At 47.8% G+C, this 24,787-nt stretch overlaps 1 protein-coding gene across 4 annotated transcripts in view; it reads right to left on the bottom strand.

Moving 5' to 3' along the window:
- AFF4 (ALF transcription elongation factor 4) overlaps positions 1 to 24,787 on the bottom strand; it is a 902,368-nt gene that overhangs the window by 258,872 nt on the left and 618,709 nt on the right. The gene's annotated exons all lie outside the window — the stretch shown is intronic.

Here is a 24,787-nt window from a genome sequence, read left to right as displayed (position 1 = left end):
TGTTCTGCATATCTCGCCATCTGGTGTTGGGTCGGAGTGTTACAAGTTGTTTTTCTTCGAAGAAGTCTTTCGAGTCACGGGACCGAGTGACTCCTCCTTCTGTCTCCATTGCGCATGGGCGTCGACTCCATCTTCGATTGTTTTCCCCGCAGAGGGTGAGGTAGGTGTTGTGTTGTAGTAATAGTGCCCATGCAATGGAGTGACTAAGTATGTACCTATTTAAGGTTAAAATAATATATATACAAATGTACAAAGTTGAAGCTAACTTCCGAACTGCTACAGGCTCCCGGGGAGGTGGGTGGGCACATGTGAATCTCCAGCGACTGATGCCACGAACAGATGTACACTGGGTAAGTGACATTTTCAGTTCGATGGCATCTGTCGCTGTAGATACACATGTTCTGCATAGACTAGTAAGCAGTTATCTCCCCAAAAGCGGTGGCTCAGCCTGTAGGAATGGAAGTGGTTTGAAATAATGTTCTTAACACGGCTTGACCTACTGTGGCTTGCTGTGCAGATAGCACGTCTACACAGTAGTGCTTGGTGAACGTGTGTGGCGTAGACCATGTGGCTGCCTTACATATTTCTTGCATTGGGATGTTTCCTAGAAAGGCCATGGTAGCACCTTTTTTTCTGGTTGAGTGTGCCCTTGGTGTAATGGGCAGTTGTCGTTTTGCTTTAAGGTAGCAGATTTGGATGCATTTAACTATCCATCTGGCTATACCTTGTTTTGATATTGGGTTTCCGCCATGAGGTTTTTGGAATGCAATAAATAGTTGTTTAGTCTTTGTGATGTTTTTCGTTCTGTCAATGTAGTACATTAATGCTCTTATGACATCTAATGTATGTAGTGCCCTCTCAGCTACGGAATCTGGCTGTGGGAAGAACACTGGTAGTTCCACTGTTTGATTTAGGTGGAACGGTGAAATAACCTTTGGTAAAAATTTAGGATTAGTCCTTAGGACGACTTTATTTTTGTGTAATTGTATAAAAGGTTCTTGTATTGTAAACGCCTGAATTTCGCTTACTCTTCTTAGAGATGTAATGGCGATGAGAAATGCAACCTTCCAGGTTAGGAACTGTATTTCGCAAGAGTGCATGGGTTCAAAAGGTGGACCCATGAGTCTTGTTAAGACAACATTTAAGTTCCATGAAGGAACAGGTGGTGTTCTTGGTGGTATAATTCTTTTAAGGCCTTCCATGAATGCTTTAATGACTGGTATCCTATATAGGGAAGTTGAATAGGTAGTCTGCAGGTATGCAGATATTGCCGCAAGGTGTATTTTAATGGAAGAGAAGGCTAGGTTAGATTTTTGTAAGTGAAGCAAGTAACCCACTACGTCCTTTGGAGTTGCGTGTAAAGGTTGGATCTGATTATGATGGCAGTAGCAGACAAACCTCTTCCATTTACTTGCATAGCAGTGCCTAGTGGACGGCCTTCTGGCTTGCTTTATGACTTCCATACATTCTTGGGTAAGTTGTAAGTGTCCAAATTCTAGGATTTCAGGAGCCAGATTGCTAGATTCAGCGATGCTGGATCTGGATGTCTGATCTGTTGGTTGTGTTGTGTTGTGTTGTGTTAACAGATCCGGCCTGTTGGGCAATTTGATGTGGGGTACTACTGATAGGTCTAGCAGTGTTGTGTACCAGGGTTGCCTTGCCCAAGTTGGTGCTATTGTAAGGAAATGCCTCCTTGGCATGGTTGCCCCCTGACTTTTTGCCTTTGCTGATGCTATGTTTACAATTGAAAGTGTGCTGAGGCCTGCTAACCAGGCCCCAGCACCAGTGTTCTTTCCCTAACCTGTACTTTTGTATCCACAATTGGCAGACCCTGGCATCCAGATAAGTCCCTTGTAACTGGTACTTCTAGTACCAAGGGCCCTGATGCCAAGGAAGGTCTCTAAGGGCTGCAGCATGTCTTATGCCACCCTGGAGACCTCTCACTCAGCACAGACACCCTGCTTGCCAGCTTGTGTGTGCTAGTGAGGACAAAACGAGTAAGTCGACATGGCACTCCCCTCAGGGTGCCATGCCAGCCTCTCACTGCCTATGCAGTATAGGTAAGACACCCCTCTAGCAGGCCTTACAGCCCTAAGGCAGGGTGCACTATACCATAGGTGAGGGTACCAGTGCATGAGCATGGTACCCCTACAGTGTCTAAACAAAACCTTAGACATTGTAAGTGCAGGGTAGCCATAAGAGTATATGGTCTGGGAGTTTGTCAAACACGAACTCCACAGCACCATAATGGCTACACTGAAAACTGGGAAGTTTGGTATCAAACTTCTCAGCACAATAAATGCACACTGATGCCAGTGTACATTTTATTGTAAAATACATCCCAGAGGGCAACTTAGAGGTGCCCCCTGAAACTTAACCGACTATCTGTGTAGGCTGACTAGTTTTAGCAGCCTGCCACAAACCGAGACATGTTGCTGGCCCCATGGGGAGAGTGCCTTTGTCACTCTGAGGCCAGTAACAAAGCCTGCACTGGGTGGAGATGCTAACAGTTCCCCCAGGCAGGAATTGTCACACCTGGCGGTGAGCCTCAAAGGCTCACCTCCTTTGTGCCAACCCAGCAGGACACTCCAGCTAGTGGAGTTGCCCGCCCCCTCCGGCCAGGCCCCACTTTTGGCGGCAAGGCCGGAGAAAATAATGAGAAAAACAAGGAGGAGTCACTGGCCAGTCAGGACAGCCCCTAAGGTGTCCTGAGCTAAAGTGACTCTAACTTTTAGAAATCCTCCATCTTGCAGATGGAGGATTCCCCCAATAGGGTTAGGATTGTGACCCCCTCCCCTTGGGAGGAGGCACAAAGAGGGTGTACCCACCCTCAGGGCTAGTAGCCATTGGCTACTAACCCCCCAGACCTAAACACGCCCTTAAAATTAGTATTTAAGGGCTACCCTGAACCCTAGAAAATTAGATTCCTGCAACTACAAGAAGAAGGACTGCCTAGCTGAAAACCCCTGCAGAGGAAGACCAGAAGACGACTACTGCCTTGGCTCCAGAAACTCACCGGCCTGTCTCCTGCCTTCCAAAGATCCTGCTCCAGCGACGCCTTCCAAAGGGACCAGCGACCTCGACATCCTCTGAGGACTGCCCCTGCTTCGAAAAGACAAGAAACTCCCGAGGACAGCGGACCTGCTCCAAGAAAGGCTGCAACTTTGTTTCCAGCAGCCTTGAAAGAACCCTGCAAGCTCCCCGCAAGAAGCGTGAGACTTGCAACACTGCACCCGGCGACCCCGACTCGGCTGGTGGAGATCCAACACCTCAGGAGGGACCCCAGGACTACTCTGATACTGTGAGTACCAAAACCTGTCCCCCCTGAGCCCCCACAGCGCCGCCTGCAGAGGGAATCCCGAGGCTTCCCCTGACCGCGACTCTTTGAATCCTAAGTCCCGACGCCTGGGAGAGACCCTGCACCCGCAGCCCCCAGGACCTGAAGGACCGGACTTTCACTGGAGAAGTGACCCCCAGGAGTCCCTCTCCCTTGCCCAAGTGGAGGTTTCCCCGAGGAACCCCCCCCTTGCCTGCCTGCAGCGCTGAAGAGATCCCGAGATCTCTCATAGACTAACATTGCGAACCCGACGCTTGTTTCTACACTGCACCCGGCCGCCCCCGCGCCGCTGAGGGTGAAATTTCTGTGTGGGCTTGTGTCCCCCCCGGTGCCCTACAAAACCCCCCTGGTCTGCCCTCCGAAGACGCGGGTACTTACCTGCAAGCAGACCGGAACCGGGGCACCCCCTTCTCTCCATTCTAGCCTATGTGTTTTGGGCACCACTTTGAACTCTGCACCTGACCGGCCCTGAGCTGCTGGTGTGGTGACTTTGGGGTTGCTCTGAACCCCCAACGGTGGGCTACCTTGGACCAAGAACTGAACCCTGTAAGTGTCTTACTTACCTGGTAAAACTAACAAAAACTTACCTCCCCTAGGAACTGGGAAAATTGCACTAAGTGTCCACTTTTAAAACAGCTATTTGTCAATAACTTGAAAAGTATACATGCAATTTTTATGATTTAAAGTTCCTAAAGTACTTACCTGCAATACCTTTCAAATGAGATATTACATGTAGAATTTGAACCTGTGGTTCTTAAAATAAACTAAGAAAAGATATTTTTCTATACAAAAACCTGTTGGCTGGATTTGTCTCTGAGTGTGTGTACCTCATTTATTGTCTATGTGTATGTACAACAAATGCTTAACACTACTCCTTGGATAAGCCTACTGCTCGACCATACTACCACAAAATAGAGCATTAGTATGATCTATTTTTACCACTATTTTACCTCTAAGGGGAACCCTTGGACTCTGTGCATGCTATTCCTTACTTTGAAATAGCACATACAGAGCCAACTTCCTACATTGGTGGATCAGCGGTGGGGTACAAGACTTCGCATTTGCTGGACTACTCAGCCAATACCTGATCACACGACAAATTCCAAAATTGTCATTAGAAATTCATTTTTGCAATTTGAAATTTTTCTAAATTCTTAAAAGTCCTGCTAGGGCCTTGTGTGTTAAGTCCCTGTTTAGCATTGTCTTTTAGAGTTTAAAAGTTTGTTAAAGGTTTGAAATTAGATTCTAGAAACAGTTTTAGATTCTTTAAAAAGTCTTCCAACTTTTAGCAAAATAATGTCTGATACAGAGATGAATGTGGTGGAACTCGACACCACACCTTACCTCCATCTTAAGATGAGGGAGCTAAGGTCTCTCTGTAATATCAAAAAAATAACCATTGGCTCCAGACCTACCAAAATTCAGCTCCAGGAGCTGTTGGCAGAGTTTGAAAAAGCCAACCCCTCTGATGATGACATCACAGAGGAAGAAATTAGTGACTTGGAGGCCAATGTCCCTCCTCCAGTCCTAAATAGGGAGAACAGGACCCCTCAAGTCCTGTCTCCAACTGTGTTAGTCAGAAATAGTGAGTCCCTCACAGGAGGGTCCCACATTTCTGAAATCACTGAGGATGCTCTCAGTGAAGATGACCTCCTGTTAGCCAGGATGGCCAAAAGATTGGCTTTAGAGAGACAGCTCCTAGCCATAGAAAGGGAAAGACAAGAGATGGGCCTAGGACCCATCAATGGTGGCAGCAATATAAATAGGGTCAGAGATTCTCCTGACATGTTAAAAATCCCCAAAGGGATTGTGACAAAATTTTAAGATGGTGATGACATCACCAAGTGGTTCACAGCTTTTGAGAGGGCTTGTGTAACCAGAAAAGTGAACAGATCTCACTGGGGTGCTCTCCTTTGGGAAATGTTCACTGGAAAGTGTAGGGATAGACTCCTCACACTCTCTGGAAAAGATGCAGAATCTTATGACCTCATGAAGGGTACCCTGATTGAGGGCTTTGGATTCTCCACTGAGGAGTACAGGATTAGGTTCAGGGGGGCTCAAAAATCCTCGAGCCAGACCTGGGTTGACTTTGTTGACTACTCAGTGAAAACACTAGATGGTTGGATTCAAGGCAGTGGTGTAAGTAATTATGATGGGCTGTACAATTTATTTGTGAAAGAACACCTGTTAAGTAATTGTTTCAATGATAAACTGCATCAGCATCTGGTAGACCTAGGACCAATTTCTCCCCAAGAATTGGGAAAGAAGGCGGACCATTGGGTCAAGACAAGGGTGTCCAAGACTTCAACAGGGGGTGACCAAAAGAAAGGGGTCACAAAGACTCCCCAGGGGAAGGGTGATGAGACAACCAAAACTAAAAATAGTAAAGAGTCTTCTACAGGCCCCCAAAAACCTGCACAGGAGGGTGGGCCCAGAGCCTCTTCACAAAACAATGGGTACAAGGGTAAAAACTTTGATCCCAAAAAGGCCTGGTGTCATAGCTGTAAACAGCATGGACACCAAACTGGAGACAAGGCCTGTCCCAAGAAAGGTTCCACTCCAAACTCCCATCCAGGTAACACTGGTATGGCTAGTCTCCAAGTGGGATCAACAGTGTGCCCAGAGCAAATCAGGGTCCACACTGAAGCTATTCTAGTTTCTGAGGGTGGGGTGGATTTAGCCACACTAGCTGTCTGGCCGCCTAACATGCAAAAATACAGACAGCAACTCTTAATTAATGGGACTAGAATAGAGGGCCTGAGGGATACAGGTGCCAGTGTCACCATGGTGACAGAGAAACTGGTTTCCCCTGGCCAATACCTGACTGGAAAAACTTACACAGTCACCAACGCTGACAATCAGAGAAAAGTACATCCCATGGCAATGGTTACTTTAGAATGGGGAGGGGTCAATGGCCTGAAACAGGTGGTGGTCTCCTCAAATATCCCAGTGGACTGTCTGCTTGGAAATGACCTGGAGTCCTCAGCATGGGCTGAGGTAGAACTAAAAACCCATGCAGCAATGCTGGGTATCCCTGAACTGGTGTGTGTGAAAACAAGAGCACAGTGCAAGGCACTGGGTGAACAAGTAGAGCTGGAGTCTGGAAGAATGGCCCAGCCTACCAAGAGAACAGGAAAGTCAGTTGGGAAACCAACTACAACACAGCAAAAGAAAGGGAACCTCTCTTCTCAGGAAGAAGTTCTGCCCTCTGAGGGAACTGAGCCTTTGGAGCTTGAACCTTATCAGGTTGAGCTCTTAGGCCCAGGGGGACCATCAAGGGAGGAGCTGTGTAAGGGACAAGAAACCTGTCCCTCTCTTGAAGGCCTTAGGCAGCAAGCTGCTGAAGAGTCCAAAGGCAAGAAAAATGGAACGCATAGGGTCTATTGGGAAGATGGACTCCTGTACACTGAGGCCAGAGACCCCAAACCTGGTGCCACTAGGAGAGTGGTAGTGCCTCAGCTGTTCAGGAAGTTCATCCTAACATTGGCCCATGACATTCCCCTTGCTGGACATTTGGGACAAACCAAGACGTGGGAGAGGTTAGTCAACCACTTCTACTGGCCCAATATGTCCAACATGGTTAAGGAGTTTTGCCTCTCCTGTCCCACCTGTCAAGCCAGTGGTAAGACAGGTGGACATCCAAAGGCCCCCCTCATTCCACTTCCAGTGGTGGGGGTTCCCTTTGAAAGAGTGGGTGTGGACATAGTTGGTCCACTGGAACCTCCCACAGCCTCAGGAAATATGTATATCCTGGTAGTAGTGGATCATGCTACCAGGTATCCTGAAGCTATTCCCCTTAGGTCGACTACTGCCCCTGCAGTAGCCAAGGCCCTCATTGGTATCTTTACCAGAGTGGGTTTCCCTAAGGAGGTGGTGTCTGACAGAGGTACCAACTTCATGTCAGCATACCTAAAGCACATGTGGAATGAGTGTGGGGTGACTTATAAATTCACTACACCATACCATCCACAAACTAATGGCTTAGTTGAGAGATTCAACAAGACATTAAAGGGCATGATCATGGGGCTCCCAGAAAAACTCAAAAGGAGATGGGATGTCCTCTTGCCATGCCTGCTTTTCGCTTACAGAGAGGTGCCACAGAAGGGAGTAGGATTCTCACCCTTTGAACTTCTGTTTGGTCATCCTGTAAGGGGACCACTTGCCCTTGTTAAAGAAGGCTGGGAGAGACCTCTCCATGAGCCTAAACAGGACATAGTGGACTATGTACTTGGCCTTCGCTCTAGAATGGCAGAGTACATGGAAAAGGCAACCAAAAACCTTGAGGCCAGCCAACAGCTCCAGAAGTTTTGGTATGACCAAAAGGCTGCACTGGTTGAGTTCCAACCAGGGCAGAAAGTCTGGGTTCTGGAGCCGGTGGCTCCCAGGGCACTCCAGGACAAATGGAGTGGCCCTTACCCAGTACTAGAAAGGAAGAGTCAGGTCACCTACCTGGTGGACCTGGGCACAAGCAGGAGCCCCAAGAGGGTGATCCATGTGAACCGCCTTAAGCTCTTCCATGACCGGGCTGATGTCAATCTGTTGATGGTAACAGATGAGGATCAGGAGGCAGAGAGTGAACCTCTCCCTGATCTTCTGTCATCAGACCCAAAAGATGGCACAGTAGATGGAGTGATCTACTCAGACACCCTCTCTGGCCAACAGCAAGCTGATTGTAGGAGAGTCCTACAACAGTTTCCTGAACTCTTCTCCTTAACCCCTGGTCAGACACACCTGTGTACCCATGATGTGGACACAGGAGACAGCATGCCTGTCAAGAACAAAATCTTTAGACAATCTGACCATGTTAAAGAAAGCATCAAGGTGGAAGTCCACAAGATGCTGGAATTGGGAGTAATTGAGCGCTCTGACAGCCCCTGGGCTAGCCCAGTGGTCTTAGTCCCCAAACCTCACACCAAAGATGGAAAGAAAGAGATGAGGTTTTGTGTGGACTACAGAGGGCTCAATTCTGTCACCAAGACAGATGCTCATCCAATTCCAAGAGCTGATGAGCTCATAGACAAATTAGGTGCTGCCAAATTCTTAAGAACCTTTGACTTGACAGCAGGGTACTGGCAAATAAAAATGGCACCTGGAGCAAAAGAGAAAACAGCATTCTCCACACCTGATGGGCATTATCAGTTTACTGTTATGCCCTTTGGTTTAAAGAATGCCCCTGCCACCTTCCAAAGGTTGGTGAATCAAGTCCTTGCTGGCTTGGAGTCCTTTAGCACAGCTTATCTTGATGATATTGCTGTCTTTAGCTCCACCTGGCAGGATCACCTGGTCCACCTGAAGAAGGTTTTGAAGGCTCTGCAATCTGCAGGCCTCTCTATCAAAGCATCCAAATGCCAGATAGGGCAGGGAACTGTGGTTTACTTGGGACACCTTGTAGGTGGAGGCCAAGTTCAGCCACTCCAACCCAAGATCCAGACTATTCTGGACTGGGTAGCTCCAAAAACCCAGACTCAAGTCAGGGCATTCCTTGGCTTGACTGGGTATTACAGGAGGTTTGTGAAGGGATATGGATCCATTGTGACAGCCCTCACTGAACTCACCTCCAAGAAAATGCCCAAGAAAGTGAACTGGACTGTGGAATGCCAACAGGCCTTTGACACCCTGAAACAAGCAATGTGCTCAGCACCAGTTCTAAAAGCTCCAGATTATTCTAAGCAGTTCATTGTGCAGACTGATGCCTCTGAACATGGGATAGGGGCAGTTTTGTCCCAAACAAATGATGATGGCCTTGACCAGCCTGTTGCTTTCATTAGCAGGAGGTTACTCCCCCAGGGAGCAGCGTTGGAGTGCCATTGAGAGGGAGGCCTTTGCTGTGGTTTGGTCCCTGAAGAAGCTGAGACCATACCTCTTTGGGACTCACTTCCTAGTTCAAACTGACCACAGACCTCTCAAATGGCTGATGCAAATGAAAGGTGAAAATCCTAAACTGTTGAGGTGGTCCATCTCCCTACAGGGAATGGACTTTATAGTGGAACACAGACCTGGGACTGCCCATGCCAATGCAGATGGCCTTTCCAGGTTCTTCCACTTAGAAAATGAAGACTCTCTTGGGAAAGGTTAGTCTCATCCTCTTTCGTTTGGGGGGGGGGGGTTGTGTAAGGAAATGCCTCCTTGGCATGGTTGCCCCCTGACTTTTTGCCTTTGCTGATGCTATGTTTACAATTGAAAGTGTGCTGAGGCCTGCTAACCAGGCCCCAGCACCAGTGTTCTTTCCCTAACCTGTACTTTTGTATCCACAATTGGCAGACCCTGGCATCCAGATAAGTCCCTTGTAACTGGTACTTCTAGTACCAAGGGCCCTGATGCCAAGGAAGGTCTCTAAGGGCTGCAGCATGTCTTATGCCACCCTGGAGACCTCTCACTCAACACAGACACCCTGCTTGCCAGCTTGTGTGTGCTAGTGAGGACAAAACGAGTAAGTCGACATGGCACTCCCCTCAGGGTGCCATGCCAGCCTCTCACTGCCTATGCAGTATAGGTAAGACACCCCTCTAGCAGGCCTTACAGCCCTAAGGCAGGGTGCACTATACCATAGGTGAGGGTACCAGTGCATGAGCATGGTACCCCTACAGTGTCTAAACAAAACCTTAGACATTGTAAGTGCAGGGTAGCCATAAGTGTATATGGTCTGGGAGTTTGTCAAACACGAACTCCACAGCACCATAATGGCTACACTGAAAACTGGGAAGTTTGGTATCAAACTTCTCAGCACAATAAATGCACACTGATGCCAGTGTACATTTTATTGTAAAATACACCCCAGAGGGCACCTTAGAGGTGCCCCCTGAAACTTAACCGACTATCTGTGTAGGCTGACTAGTTTTAGCAGCCTGCCACAAACCGAGACATGTTGCTGGCCCCATGGGGAGAGTGCCTTTGTCACTCTGAGGCCAGTAACAAAGCCTGCACTGGGTGGAGATGCTAACACCTCCCCCAGGCAGGAATTGTCACACCTGGCGGTGAGCCTCAAAGGCTCACCTCCTTTGTGCCAACCCAGCAGGACACTCCAGCTAGTGGAGTTGCCCGCCCCCTCCGGCCAGGCCCCACTTTTGGCGGCAAGGCCGGAGAAAATAATGAGAAAAACAAGGAGGAGTCACTGGCCAGTCAGGACAGCCCCTAAGGTGTCCTGAGCTGAAGTGACTAACTTTTAGAAATCCTCCATCTTGCAGATGGAGGATTCCCCCAATAGGGTTAGGATTGTGACCCTCTCCCCTTGGGAGGAGGCACAAAGAGGGTGTACCCACCCTCAGGGCTAGTAGCCATTGGCTACTAACCCCCCAGACCTAAACACGCCCTTAAAATTAGTATTTAAGGGCTACCCTGAACCCTAGAAAATTAGATTCCTGCAACTACAAGAAGAAGGACTGCCTAGCTGAAAACCCCTGCAGAGGAAGACCAGAAGACGACAACTGCCTTGGCTCCAGAAACTCACCGGCCTGTCTCCTGCCTTCCAAAGATCCTGCTCCAGCGACGCCTTCCAAAGGGACCAGCGACCTCGACATCCTCTGAGGACTGCCCCTGCTTCGAAAAGACAAGAAACTCCCGAGGACAGCGGACCTGCTCCAAGAAAGGCTGCAACTTTGTTTCCAGCAGCCTTGAAAGAACCCTGCAAGCTCCCCGCAAGAAGCGTGAGACTTGCAACACTGCACCCGGCGACCCCGACTCGGCTGGTGGAGATCCAACACCTCAGGAGGGACCCCAGGACTACTCTGATACTGTGAGTACCAAAACCTGTCCCCCCTGAGCCCCCACAGCGCCGCCTGCAGAGGGAATCCCGAGGCTTCCCCTGACCGCGACTCTTTGAATCCTAAGTCCCGACGCCTGGGAGAGACCCTGCACCCGCAGCCCCCAGGACCTGAAGGACCGGACTTTCACTGGAGAAGTGACCCCCAGGAGTCCCTCTCCCTTGCCCAAGTGGAGGTTTCCCCGAGGAACCCCCCTCCCTTGCCTGCCTGCAGCGCTGAAGAGATCCCGAGATCTCTCATAGACTAACATTGCGAACCCGACGCTTGTTTCTACACTGCACCCGGCCGCCCCCGCGCCGCTGAGGGTGAAATTTCTGTGTGGGCTTGTGTCCCCCCCGGTGCCCTACAAAACCCCCCTGGTCTGCCCTCCGAAGACACGGGTACTTACCTGCAAGCAGACCGGAACCGGGGCACCCCCTTCTCTCCATTCTAGCCTATGTGTTTTGGGCACCACTTTGAACTCTGCACCTGACCGGCCCTGAGCTGCTGGTGTGGTGACTTTGGGGTTGCTCTGAACCCCCAACGGTGGGCTACCTTGGACCAAGAACTGAACCCTGTAAGTGTCTTACTTAACTGGTAAAACTAACAAAAACTTACCGCCCCTAGGAACTGGGAAAATTGCACTAAGTGTCCACTTTTAAAACAGCTATTTGTCAATAACTTGAAAAGTATACATGCAATTTTTATGATTTAAAGTTCCTAAAGTACTTACCTGCAATACCTTTCAAATGAGATATTACATGTAGAATTTGAACCTGTGGTTCTTAAAATAAACTAAGAAAAGATATTTTTCTATACAAAAACCTATTGGCTGGATTTGTCTCTGAGTGTGTGTACCTCATTTATTGTCTATGTGTATGTACAACAAATGCTTAACACTACTCCTTGGATAAGCCTACTGCTCGACCATACTACCACAAAATAGAGCATTAGTATTATCTATTTTTACCACTATTTTACCTCTAAGGGGAACCCTTGGACTCTGTGCATGCTATTCCTTACTTTGAAATAGCACATACAGAGCCAACTTCCTACAGCTATTAAAATGAGTTTGAGTTTGTTTTGACTCAATTTGTTTACCAGATAAGGAAGGAGAGGGAGAGGAGGAAAAGCGTAGGCAAATATCCCTGACCAGTTCATCCATAGGGCATTGCCTTGGGACTGCCTGTGTGGGTATCTGGATGCGAAGTTTTGGCATTTTGCGTTCTCTCTTGTTGCAAACAAGTCTATTTGAGGTGTTCCCCTGAGTCTGAAGTAAGTGTTTAGAATTTGGGGGTGAATTTCCCATTCGTGGACCTGTTGGTGATCTCGAGAGAGATTGTCTGCAAGTTGATTCTGGATCCCTGGAATAAACTGCGCTATTAGGCGAATGTGGTTGTGAATTGCCCATCGCCATATGTTCTGTGCTAGAAGGCTCAACTGCGGTGAGTGTGTCCCCCCCTGTTTGTTTAGATAATACATTGTTGTCATGTTGTCTGTTTTGACAAGAATGTATTTTTGAGTTATAATTGGTTGGAAAGCCCTTAATGCTTGAAAAACTGCTAGCATTTCTAGGTGATTTATATGCAGCTTTGTTTGATGTACGTTCCATTGTCCTTGTATGCTGTGTTGATCGAGGTGTGCTCCCCACCCTGTCATGGAAGCATCTGTTGTTATTACGTATTGTGGCACTGGGTCTTGGAATGGCCGCCCTTTGTTTAAATTTATACTGTTCCACCATAGAAGCGAGAGGTAAGTTTGGCGGTCTATCAACACCAGATCTAGAAGGTGACCCTGTGCTTGTGACCATTGTGATGCTAGGCACTGTTGTAAGGGCCTCATGTGTAGTCTTGCGTTAGGGACAATGGCTATGCATGAAGACATCATGCCTAGGAGTTGTAATATAATCTTTGCTTGTATTGTTTGTGTTGGATACATGCGTTGTATGATCTTGTTGAAATTTTGAATTCTTTGTGGACTTGGAGAGGCTACTCCTTTTGTTGTGTCTATTATGGCTCCCAGGTATTGTTGTACTTTGCACGGCAAAATGTTGGATTTTGCAAAGTTGACGGTGAAACCTAGTTTGTAGAGGGTTTGTATGATTTGATTTGTGTGTTGTAAGCACTTTGTTAGTGAATTGGTTTTGATTAGCCAGTCGTCTAGATACGGGAATACATGTATTTGCTGCCTTCTGATGTGTGCAGCCACTACTGCTAGACATTTTGTAAAGACTCTTGGTGCGGTTGTTAAACCAAAAGGCAATACTTTGAATTGGTAATGTATTCCTTTGAATACGAACCGTAGGTATTTCCTGTGCGACGGATGTATTGGTATATGGAAATACGCGTCTTTGAGGTCTAAGGTTGTCATGTAGTCCTGTAGTTTTAGCAATGGTAACACTTCTTGTAGCGTGACCATGTGAAAGTGGTCTGATTTGATATAGGTGTTTAGTATTCTGAGGTCTAGGATTGGTCTCAGTGTTTTGTCCTTTTTTGGTATTAAGAAGTACAGTGAATAGACTCCTGTGTTTGTTTGTGTGTTTGGTACTAATTCGATTGCATTCTTTTGCAATAGTGCTTGAACTTCTATTTCCAGAAGTTCGGAATGTTGTTTTGATAAATTCTGTGCTTTTGGTGGTATGTTTGGAGGGAATTGTAGGAATGCTATGCAATAACCATGTTGGATAATTGCTAAGACCCAAGTGTCTGTAGTTATTTCCTCCCATGCTTTGTAATAATGACCTATTCTTCCCCCCACTGGTGTTGTGTGGAGGGGGTGAGTGACATCTGAGTCACTGCTTGGTTGTAGGGGTTTTGGGGCTTTGAAATTTTCCTCTATTCCTAGGGAATTGCCCTCCTCTGTATTGGCCCCGAAAGCCTCCCCTGTACTGTCCTTGGTAGCTGGACGGTGTTGCCTGCGAGGTGCTGGCTTGTGTGGCCTGACCCCGAAACCCCCCTCTAAAGGGTGTCTTGCGGAAGGTGCTGTAGGTTCCTCTGCTCTGCGGGGAGTAGAGTGCGCCCATGGCTTTAGCAGGGTCAGTGTCTTTTTTAAGTTTTTCGATTGCCGTGTCCACTTCTGGTCCGAACAGTTGTTTTTCGTTGAATGGCATATTGAGCACTGCCTGCTGTATCTCTGGTTTGAACCCAGACGTTCTTAGCCATGCGTGCCTTCTAATGGTCACAGATGTATTAATTGTTCTTGCAGCTGTGTCTGCTGCGTCCATAGAAGATCGTATCTGGTTATTTGATATGTTCTGTCCTTCCTCAACCACCTGCTTTGCCCTCTTTTGTAGTTCCTTGGGAAGATGCTCGATGAGGTGTTGCATCTCATCCCAATGGGCTCTGTCATAGCGCGCAAGTAGTGCTTGAGAGTTAGCGATGCGCCACTGGTTTGCAGCTTGTACTGCGACTCTTTTCCCAGCTGCATCGAACTTGCGGCTCTCTTTATCTGGGGGTGGTGCATCCCCAGATGTGTGGGAGTTGGCTCTTTTCCGAGCTGCTCCTACTACGACGGAATCTGGTGGCAGCGGTGTGGTGATGAAAACAGGGTCTGTAGGAGGTGCCTTATATTTCTTTTCCACCCTTGGCGTTATTGCCCTACTTTTGACCGGCTCCTTGAAGATTTCCTTTGCGTGCCGAAGCATACCTGGCAGCATAGGCAGGCTTTGGTAGGAGCTGTGGGTGGAGGAGAGGGTGTTGAATAAAAAGTCATCCTCGACTTGTTCTGAGTGGAGGTTTACGTTGTGGAATTGTGCTGCTCTAGCCACCACTTGAGAGTATGCTGAGCTGTCTTCTGGTGGTGAGGGCTTTGTTGGATATGCCTCCGGACTGTTGTCCGACACTGGGGCGTCATATAAGTCCCAAGCGTCTTGATCCTGGTCACCTTGGCTCATGGTGGTGTGAGCCGGGGAATGTGACGGAGTTTGCGCTGGTGAGACGTTAATTACAGGTGGAGGAGAGGGTGGCGGAGTCACCTTTTTCACCATTTTTGTTTGTGGCGCCTGGTCTGTTTGAAACTCCAGTCTCCTTTTTCTCCTAATAGGGGGAAGGGTGCTTATTCTTCCTGTTCCCTGCTGTATGAAAATACGTTTTTGCGTATGGTCCACTTCGGTGGATTGCAGCTCTTCCTCAAACCTATGCTTTCGCATCTGAGAGGACAGTGATTGCTCCTCTGTATAAGAGCCTGGACCTGGGTCGGTTACGGGTTGTTTCGGCACCGAAACCCTGCCTGTATCTTTTTTCGGCTCCGAGGTGGCTTTTTTCTTTTTTGGAGTCGAAACCTCTTGGCGTCCATCTTCGTCGGTGCCGCTGTCTCGGCGTCGAGCCGTTTCTACACCGCTATCTGGGTGTCGTTGCTTTTCTCCAGCACTTTCTCGATCCCGAGAAGGCTGCGTGCCGGTGTCTCGACCGGAGTCGGACGATCTCGGCACTGTTTGGGCCTTTTTCGGTGCCGATGGTCGGTCACCGAATTTATGGGTGGAGCCATGGCCTGGTGGCAGTGGCGTCCCCTGGGCCTTGTCACTTTTCTTATGTGTTGTTTTCGACGTCTTACTCACGGTTCTTTGATCGTCGAATTCCTCGGAGTCCGATTCGTGGATCGAAAAGGTTTCTTCTTCCTCTTGTTCCTCGAACTCTCGGTGTGCTGTCGGCGTGGACGCCATCTGAAGTCTCCTGGCTCGACGGTCACGGAGTGTCTTTTGGGACCGGAACGCGCGACAGGCCTCGCAAGTCTCTTCACTGTGCTCAGGTGACAGGCACAGGTTACAGACCAAATGTTGGTCTGTATACGGGTATTTGTTGTGGCATTTGGGACAAAAACGGAACGGGTCCGTTCCATCGGCGTTGTTCGACACGCGGTCGGGCCGACCAGGCCCCGACGGGGGATCGAAAACTACCCCGAAGGGCACCGGAGCGCGTCGATCTTCGATGCTGTGTTGAATCTAACTACGCCAATCCCGAACGCAACAATACCGACGAAAATCTTCCGATATTTACTAACTTTCCGTTCCGAAACTCGGAGCGACAGGAACACGTCCGAACCCGATGGCGGAAAGAAAACAATCGAAGATGGAGTCGACGCCCATGCGCAATGGAGACAGAAGGAGGAGTCACTCGGTCCCGTGACTCGAAAGACTTCTTCGAAGAAAAACAACTTGTAACACTCCGACCCAACACCAGATGGCGAGCTATGCAGAACATGTGTATCTACAGCGACAGATGCCATCGAACATATATTTTTTCAACACCAAGAACTTTGTTACTGGGCAAGTACTTTAAGTTTGCAATGTTAAATTATACAGCAAATACACCTGCACTTACTTTAATGCGGTAACATTATCCTACAGGAAAAGAAGCATATACTGCATACTGGTACTTGCCAACGACTTACAGGGCTGTTCTTCACAAAGCAGCACCAACAGATCACTTTCAGAGGCATTGGGGTGTCCGGGTGCTGAGGTGCTTTACAGAGTAGGGTGTCCCATTCACTTTAACGGGAAACGGTCATGGGGAAATGAGAGGCTTAAAGTGGAGATGGGTGATCAGTCCAGCTGAACCAAGAAGAAGGGGGCTCAAGTCCCGAGGGTCTTTGCCACGCAGACGCACAGTCAGACCACAGCAACTCAGGCTGTGGGGCTCATGTGCAGTCGGCCTTTGTCCAGCAGGGCCGCTTTGTAATGACGCCTTGTGGTTCTTCGTTTCTGCACTAAAGAGACTGCAGGTAGTGACTAGGGGACCAGTCTGGCTAAACCCAAGTGTCTTAGAACCTAACTGGCACCACTGGCCCACTTCGACTTGCATGTCGGATTTTGAGGTCCGGGGCTCTCACGGTTCTTCTAGGGAGCCTGCAGGGTGCAGGGGCGTAGTTCTGCTACTCCACTGGAGTTTTCTTGTTGTTCCTAGAAGTGCTGGCAGTCCTCCCAGGCTTTTGGAGACAGAGCAGCAGCAGAAAAATCAACTTTGGCAGAATTGTCGGGGACAGCAGATAGGCCGGCAGGGTTGGGGCCAAGTCAGTTGCTGCTCTTCAGCTATTGCTTTTTGTGGCTCTTTGGTGTCCTTATCAGGTCGGTAGAATCTGAGTTCCTAATGACAGGAGCCACCAAAATACTGAATTTAGGAGCATTAAGGGGAGTGAAGGGTTGTAGCCAATGGACTACGTACCTTTAGTCACTAAAGCTTCCTGTGGAAAGTGTGCACAACTCTGTCCCAGAGTGCCTAATTCCACTACACGCAAGATGATGGAATTCCTAATTTTGTGTTCACCTAAGGTAGCCCACCCTAGGGGTGTGACTAGCCTGGGAGCGTAGCACATCTACAGACTATCTAATTTCCAACCTGTCCTGGTGCCAAATGGGTCTCAAGGCAAGGGGTGGCATCACCCAGGACTAAGGGAAGCCGGGGGGGGTCGCATATCAAAGGTGGCAGGGACTTTGAAGTCCCTGGCTTGGTATGCTTCATCACTAGCCATCCTAATTTATGAAGCGTTAACACCTTCCTTCGGAGTAGGCATTGTTTCTGGCCACCAAGAGCATGGGCTTTCACCTGCAGGGAGTCAGCAACCAGTCTCTGGTGGAAGGCTGAACTGTACCAGTCAGCCAGCACATTAGAGGACTAGTAGGTTTCCGAGGTATCTCTAATGTACCCTTTGGGTGCATGTATTTATAAAATTGATCACTGGAATCAGTGTGGGTTCATTAATACAAGCAGTTTGATACCAAACACCATAGGTTTCAGTGAAGCTATTATTTATCTGGGAAAATCGGTTTGACCAGTGTAGGAAAGTGCCCCTTCTGACATGACGCCCCCCAACCAGTCCTCCACAGACCCCCAGCCCCCATCTCCGCCACATTTTTTGCCTGCTATTTATGCTGACTTGCCTTAAAGCGTGCTGGGATCCTGCTAACCAGGCCCCAGCACTAGTGTTCTTTCCCTAAACTATCACTGTTCCCACAACTGCCACACAGCTAAGTCCCACGTAAAAGGTACCAGTGGTACCAAGGGCTCAGTGACCAGGGAGGGTCCCCTAAGGACTGCAGCATGTATTGTGCCACCCTAAGGAACCCCTCACCAAGCACATGCACACTGCCTTTGCAGATTGTGTGTGCTGGTAGCGAGAAAAGGTAAAGTCAACATGGTATCCCTCTCAGGGTGCCATGCCCACCACCCACTCACTGCGTTTGGCATAGGAAAGTCACCCCTCTAGCAAGCCTTACAGCCCTAAGGCAGGGTGCACTATACCACAGGTGATGGCGCCGCTGCATGAGCAATATGCTCCTACAGTGTCTAAGTCCATTCTTAGACACTAAGTGCAGTGTGGTCATATTAAGTACATAGGCTGGGGGTTTGTCATTACGAACTACACAGCTCCATGATGGCTCCACTGAAGGCTGGAAAGTTTGGTATCAAACTTCTCAGCACAATAAATCCAAACTGATGCCAGTGTTGGATTTATTGTACATATCTTAGAGATGCCCCTTGTATTTTAACCAACCTTTTAGTGTAATGCTGACCAGTCTGTGCCAGCCTGCCACTAAAACACAAGTTCGTGGCCCCATGGAGTGAGGGCCTTTGTTCCCTCTGCAGTCAGAAAAAGTATGCTCTGGGCAGAGGTGCTTCACACCTCCCCCCGCACGAACTGCAACACTTGGTGGTGTGCCCCAAAGGCTCAGGCCTCCTGTTACAGCTAGTGGAGATCTCTAAACCCCCCCCCCCACCCCCCCCCACAAACAAGGCCCTATTTTTGGCAGCAAGTCTGGCTAGAAAATTAGGAAAAACAAGGAGGAGTGACCACTCTATCTAGGACCACTCCTAAGGTCCAGAGCTGAAGTGACCTCCTCCATGCAGAACCCTCCATCATGGTTTGGAGGATAGGGACCAATAGGGTTAGAAATGTGCCCAAAGGGAGTGGGCACAGAAAGGGTGAAGTCACCCTCATCCCAAACCAAGGATTTAAGGGCACCCCTAAACATAGCTGACCAGATTCTTGGTGACCTCAAGAAGACAAGAAGGAAGAAGGAAGAAGCAAGAAGAGGGACTGCTAAGCAGACACCAGCAGAGAAGACTCCAGACACCAACTGACTTAGCCCCAGCCCTACTGGCCTGTTTGCAGCTTCAGAAGCTATGCTACAAAAAGGTGACATCCTGCAAGACCAGCGACCTCTCCAGACCCCTAGAGTCTGCTCACCAGAAGAGGAAGAACTCCTGAGGACAGCAGCTCTGTCCACAAGAGCCACTGAGGGTGTGTGTTTGGTGCTAACCTGTAAGTCGAGTACTTACCTCAAAACTGCACAAATGCTCCCCCTCCCCCCAGGACTGTTCTGAAAATTGTCAAGAGTGAAATGTTACTTGACTGTAAACCGTTTTATTTGCCAAACCTAAACAAAGTACATTTGATACATGCTTACAACTTTACTTACTTGCAACAAGAATCTTTTGGTTCTAGAAATAAAGTAACAAATATATTTACCCATATAAATACATTGGCCTGGAGTTGGTCATTGAGTGTGTGCCCTTATTTCTTGACTGTGTGTTTACAACAAATGCTTTGCACTACCCTCGGATAAGCCTAACTGCTCAACCACACTACCACAAAAGAGAGCATTAGTATTATCTACTTTAGCCTCTGTTAAGCCTCTGGGGAACCCCTGGACTCTGTGCACACTCTATCTCATTTTGATATAGTATATACAGAGCCAGCATCCTACAACCAGTGCCCAGTAAACACCTTAAGATGGCTTCCCTGTTCCACTGTAATGTACAAAAATGTACTTATTGCACTGCCTTAGGGCACCAAGACCAGCTGTGGGGGTGACTTACATATTGCCCATGTAGTGTCTTTGGCATGGCATACTGGAGTGTGCCAAGTCATGTTTCAAACATGGTTTGCACCATGTTACTCATCCTGCGTTGGCAGTCTAGAGTGTAATTTTGTGTGTGGGTTCCTTAGGGTGGCATAAGATGCTTCAGCCCTTCGGGAGCGTCTTTAGTACCCATGTCCTAGTACCAGAGGTACCAATTACTAGGGACTTGCAGGAGTGCTAAAGTCCATGCCAGTTGGGTTACAATTACTTGTTTTAGGGGGAAGAGCACTGTCACTGAGGTCCAATTAGCAGGCCTCAGTGCGTCTTCAGAGTTGAAAACCAGAATACAGTAGTTCTAAATGGGGCAAAAAGTAGAGGGACATCTGCAAAGAAGTCCTGTTTTCTACACAAACAATCAAGGCCAGAGGGCCTTCACAATGCCAATGACTCGCCTCACCCAAAAAATTAAGTCACTGATTTGGTTTTTTAAACAGTTCTGCTTCTAACTGAGACTAGAGTGCAAATCATTTTCAGTTCATTAAGTCGAATTACTACTGTCAAATTTCAATTATTTATTTTTTAAGAAACGTACATTTGCAGCAGAAGTTTACATCTTGCGGCACTCTACACGGTTAGAGAAGGACTGATTTTTTATTGACAAAAAAAGGCAGCCCCAAATTATAATAAACAACAAAGTCAGAAGATTCTCACATTATCAGTGACTCAGAGAGATATAAATGCAATTGTTTTTGTGTTTTCATGTTAGGTTCTAGATTTCGACAGCACTGGCCCTATGTCCAATGTTCGCCTGTAGGCATGCATTTGAGAGGACTTGTTCAATTTACTATACTTTAGCAGAACATGCAGACAATTTCAGAGAATATTTTGAGAAAACTGATGACAACATTTGGAAAAGTCGGTGGAATATTGCTCAATAGGCTAACTGGGTCAGATCCAGAAAACTGCCTTTTACTAATCATAGATAGCTAAAGGCAATGCTGTAATTGCAAGCACTACTGGTTTTGTTGGGCTACTGTTACCTCTTAGTATGATTCAGAGGGACTATGTAAACCCAACTTGGTACTTTACGCACAAACTTCCTAATGGAGCCTCTCACTTTTCCCCCCCTCGCTGAAGATGACTAACTTCGTTACATGCTACTTCTTACGTCCATCAAAGAAGCAGCTTAACTACTTTTGATATCCAGTAATGGATAACTGCATCATGTACAGTACATAAACAGCAATACGTATATGCTGTGTTATCTGTCCATTAAACTTCACTTGTTTAATCTCAGAGCATTCGAATTTGAGGTACACAACATTATAGTTGATAAAGACTGTTAGAAGAATTGCACGTGCTGCCATCGTATGCTTGCAAAGAAAAACGTGTTTACCTTTGATAAAAATAATTCTGGTGGATCCACCTGCAGATAACTCGCCTGCAAAACAATCCCAGAGAGCAAACTGGATTTGGAAACTACACAGTTCTTAAGATACTGGTAGGGGGCACTGGCTTCACATCAGCACTGGAAATGAAGTTGGATGACATCACTGAAGCTATTAAGTGTCCAGCATAACACAACTATGTCTTTTTCCATCCATTCTTCCCAAGACTTTGGGGTGAGTAGATGGAGTGAAATCGACAAGAACTGTTGCAGCAGTACCAAATTCAGACTGGGATCGTATTAAGTCTTTCCCGATTATACATCCATCAGATGGAGATGTGGGCAGTATCGGTGAGGACTCTGTAAGAAGGCAGAGTATCCACCAGAAAGATAGTTACTGAAGATAAGTAATGTTTTCTTCTGATGGATACTTCTTCCTGCAGATTTCTCACCTGGAGAATATATTCCCAGGCAGTACCTTTTCCCAGAGGAGGGCTGATGGATCATCAAACGAGGAAGACTTGCAGGACGGATCTGGCAAACAGCCATCCCCTGCGCACTTCAAAATCAGGGCAGTAATGCTAAGCAAAAGTGTGCAGGGATGCCCACATATCTCTCTTACCTCTGGCAAGAGTGGAAGAAAATGAATTGGTTCTGTTTGACTGAACTCAGATTCTCTCAGGCGGCACAGTCTTGACAAAGTGCAAAAGGTCATAAAATAGAGCATGATCCTTCTGAACAATGTCCGCTTTAGGAAAGTTTTCTCTTTCGTGGGACCACAGTGCTCAACGCAAAAGCTGGTCATCCAATTCTATATCCTTTGTGCGGTCCAGGTAAAAACTGAGCTCTTCCTCCTTTGTGGGATGGGGCAGGGGAAAGAAGTTTTGCAGGGTGACAGACAGGTCTAACTGGAACCTTATGAAGGAAGGCAGCTTTGGTTTGCAATACCAATTTGTCAGGGAAAAAGTAAGTTAACAGCAGACTGGCACTAGGCGCCTTCAAATCACTGACCTGGCTGACTGAGGTGACTGCCGCTAGAAACACTTTTCATGGTCATCAACTATAACTGAAAACTATTAAGAAGCTCACACAGCAACAGCATCAAAAAAGTTAAAACAAGGTAAAGGTTTCACTGCAGAACAACAAACGGTTTGGTCAGTACCTTAAGAAACCACATTACAATGGGGGGATCAGAGCAAGCAAGGCTCACCTAAAAGGCAGAGGACCGCTGACAATGCAGCTAGGTAGCCCCTTACAAGGGGTTGTGCGGTAGCACACCGCACAACCCCTTTTTGCTAGGGTGAATGCGCTCTGAGGACCGAAGACAACTGGGCTTGCTAAGGGTCCACACTGCTGTTTGCGCACTATTCTACAAAGCTGTTCCACCTCCTGGAGCTGGCAGAATTGAGGTGACCACCACAAATGGCAACTGAAAGGAGCTTTACAGTCCCTGCTCAATCGCCAGGCATTAGGGTGTGAGCCTCAGATTGGAGTGAGGAACGGTCCCCTCCTGACTGGGAGAGGAGGACTCGTCTGAATGGCAGTCTGACCACAGGACAGTGAGAAGCGCCAAAGATCTGCATACTACACCCTCCTTGGCCAGCCCAGGGCAAATAGAATTACTCAGGCCCGGTCTTGGTGAATATCACTCAGAATTTGAGGAAGCAAGGGTGTGAGGAGAAACACGTATTGCAGCTTAATGTTCCACTTCAACTTAAATGGGTCCCACAAGGCCCCTCTCATTGGATACTGGAGTGAAGCAAATCTCCTGGCACTGAGCAGTTTTTGAGGAGGCCAACAAGTCTACCTGAAAAGTGCCCCACTTGGCACAGACATCCTCCTGGACTACGTCCGGTAGAAGATGCCACTCATGATCAGCAAGACAACACCGACACAGGCTCTTAACTCCAACATTTAGAGACACCGCCAGGTTATTGTCTGACAACCAAATCACTTGACAGTGTGCCCAAGACCGCAGTTCTCAACACTTCAAGACAAAGGAGTGGAGAGACTACTACACCTTGCTTGGTCACATAGCACAACGCAGTCATTGTCTGCCAAGATCTGGACAGACCGACATGGATAGAGAGGACGAGGGCCTTGAGCACAAGCCAAATCGGGTTGTTATGAAGCACCTACTTCTCTGAAGAGCAGATCTCCAAATAAACTCCTCACCCCAGGGTGTCATCAACTGTGGAAAAGACTAGAGGGGGGCCTGACGGGCATTCTTCTGTGAAGGTTCACCTTCACCTCACTCCCCATCAAGTTGAGGAGTCAGACTAGAGAACCCCGCCAACCCCTAGTTGGAATTCCTTAATGGACAGTCACCACTGTAGAGCCCTCATGTGCATGTATGACCAGTAGTATGCAGGAAGAAAACCTACCTAACAGGCTTAAAACCTTCAGGACTAGGACTCTCAGACCTTCTGGACAGGATGGATCTCCAGATTTGAGCAACCGTCCAGATATAAAGAGCTGGGAATGCCGACCTTCTGACATGAGCTATAACACCGCCACCACAGGCCAATGACAAGCCAGACTAAAGCACTGCAATTTGGTAACGGGTAGAACTTACCACAAAGTTCAAGTGCTTCTGGTGGGACCGCATGACTGGAATGTGAAAATACACATCCTGCAGGTCAAGAAAGACCATTCATTCTCCTACTTCAAATGCCAAAAAGCTATAGATCAAGGTCAGCCGCTTGAAGTTCTACTGCCTGACTAAAAAAACAAGTCCCTGAGATCTAGGATTGGACGTAGACCATCAGCTTTTCTAGGGTTCTAGAGTAACAACCTTGCCCAAGATGTGATCTGATACAAACTCCAGAGTTCCTTTTAAGAAAAATGATGTTACTTCTTGCTATATGATAGAAAGGCGATCTTCTGGCAGGAAAGAGGGCAGGTGTAGAGCTTGAAGGAAGGTTAGAGTTTAACAACTTTCTATTATCTGAAAGATCCACTGGTCTGTAGTAGTGGCTTTTCAGACAAGTAGAAATAAAGACACCCACCCTACCACAGGTACCCTGTGGGCTTGAATAAAGAAATTAGACCTACTTTCCCAGTGGGGCAGGGGAAGAAACATTTTGATAGAAGGATCAACATCCTCTGCCTCTAGAACTACCCACATACAGTTTAATCAAATGATTCTGGGGTTGCTGAGCCCAAGCTTGGAAGGGCTGATAGAGTCAGATTGAATAGTCTCTTGAGAAGATTCAGAACTACCAGTAATCTCTTAAGGGTTGATTCTGCTGGAGGCCCGAAGACCTGGCTGTGGCCTTGCTATCTTTCAAACGCTCAAAAGCAGCATCGGCTGTCAAACAGACATGCCCCATCAAAGGGAACATTCCGCAGGTTGGATGTAAATCCAAAAATGCCTTATGGCGATTGTAGGAAATTTCCATCTTGCCTGGCATGTTACCCCCATTTTTACTGTATGTATGTTTGTTTTTGCCTATGTGTCATTGGGATCCTGCTAGTCAGGACCCCAAGTGCTCATAAAGTATGCCCTGTATGGTGCCTAACTGTAT

Source organism: Pleurodeles waltl, chromosome 7, assembly GCF_031143425.1.
Source record: "Pleurodeles waltl isolate 20211129_DDA chromosome 7, aPleWal1.hap1.20221129, whole genome shotgun sequence".
NCBI classification, from domain to species: Eukaryota; Metazoa; Chordata; class Amphibia; order Caudata; family Salamandridae; genus Pleurodeles; species Pleurodeles waltl.
This window is presented reverse-complemented; position numbering and strand designations above follow the sequence as displayed.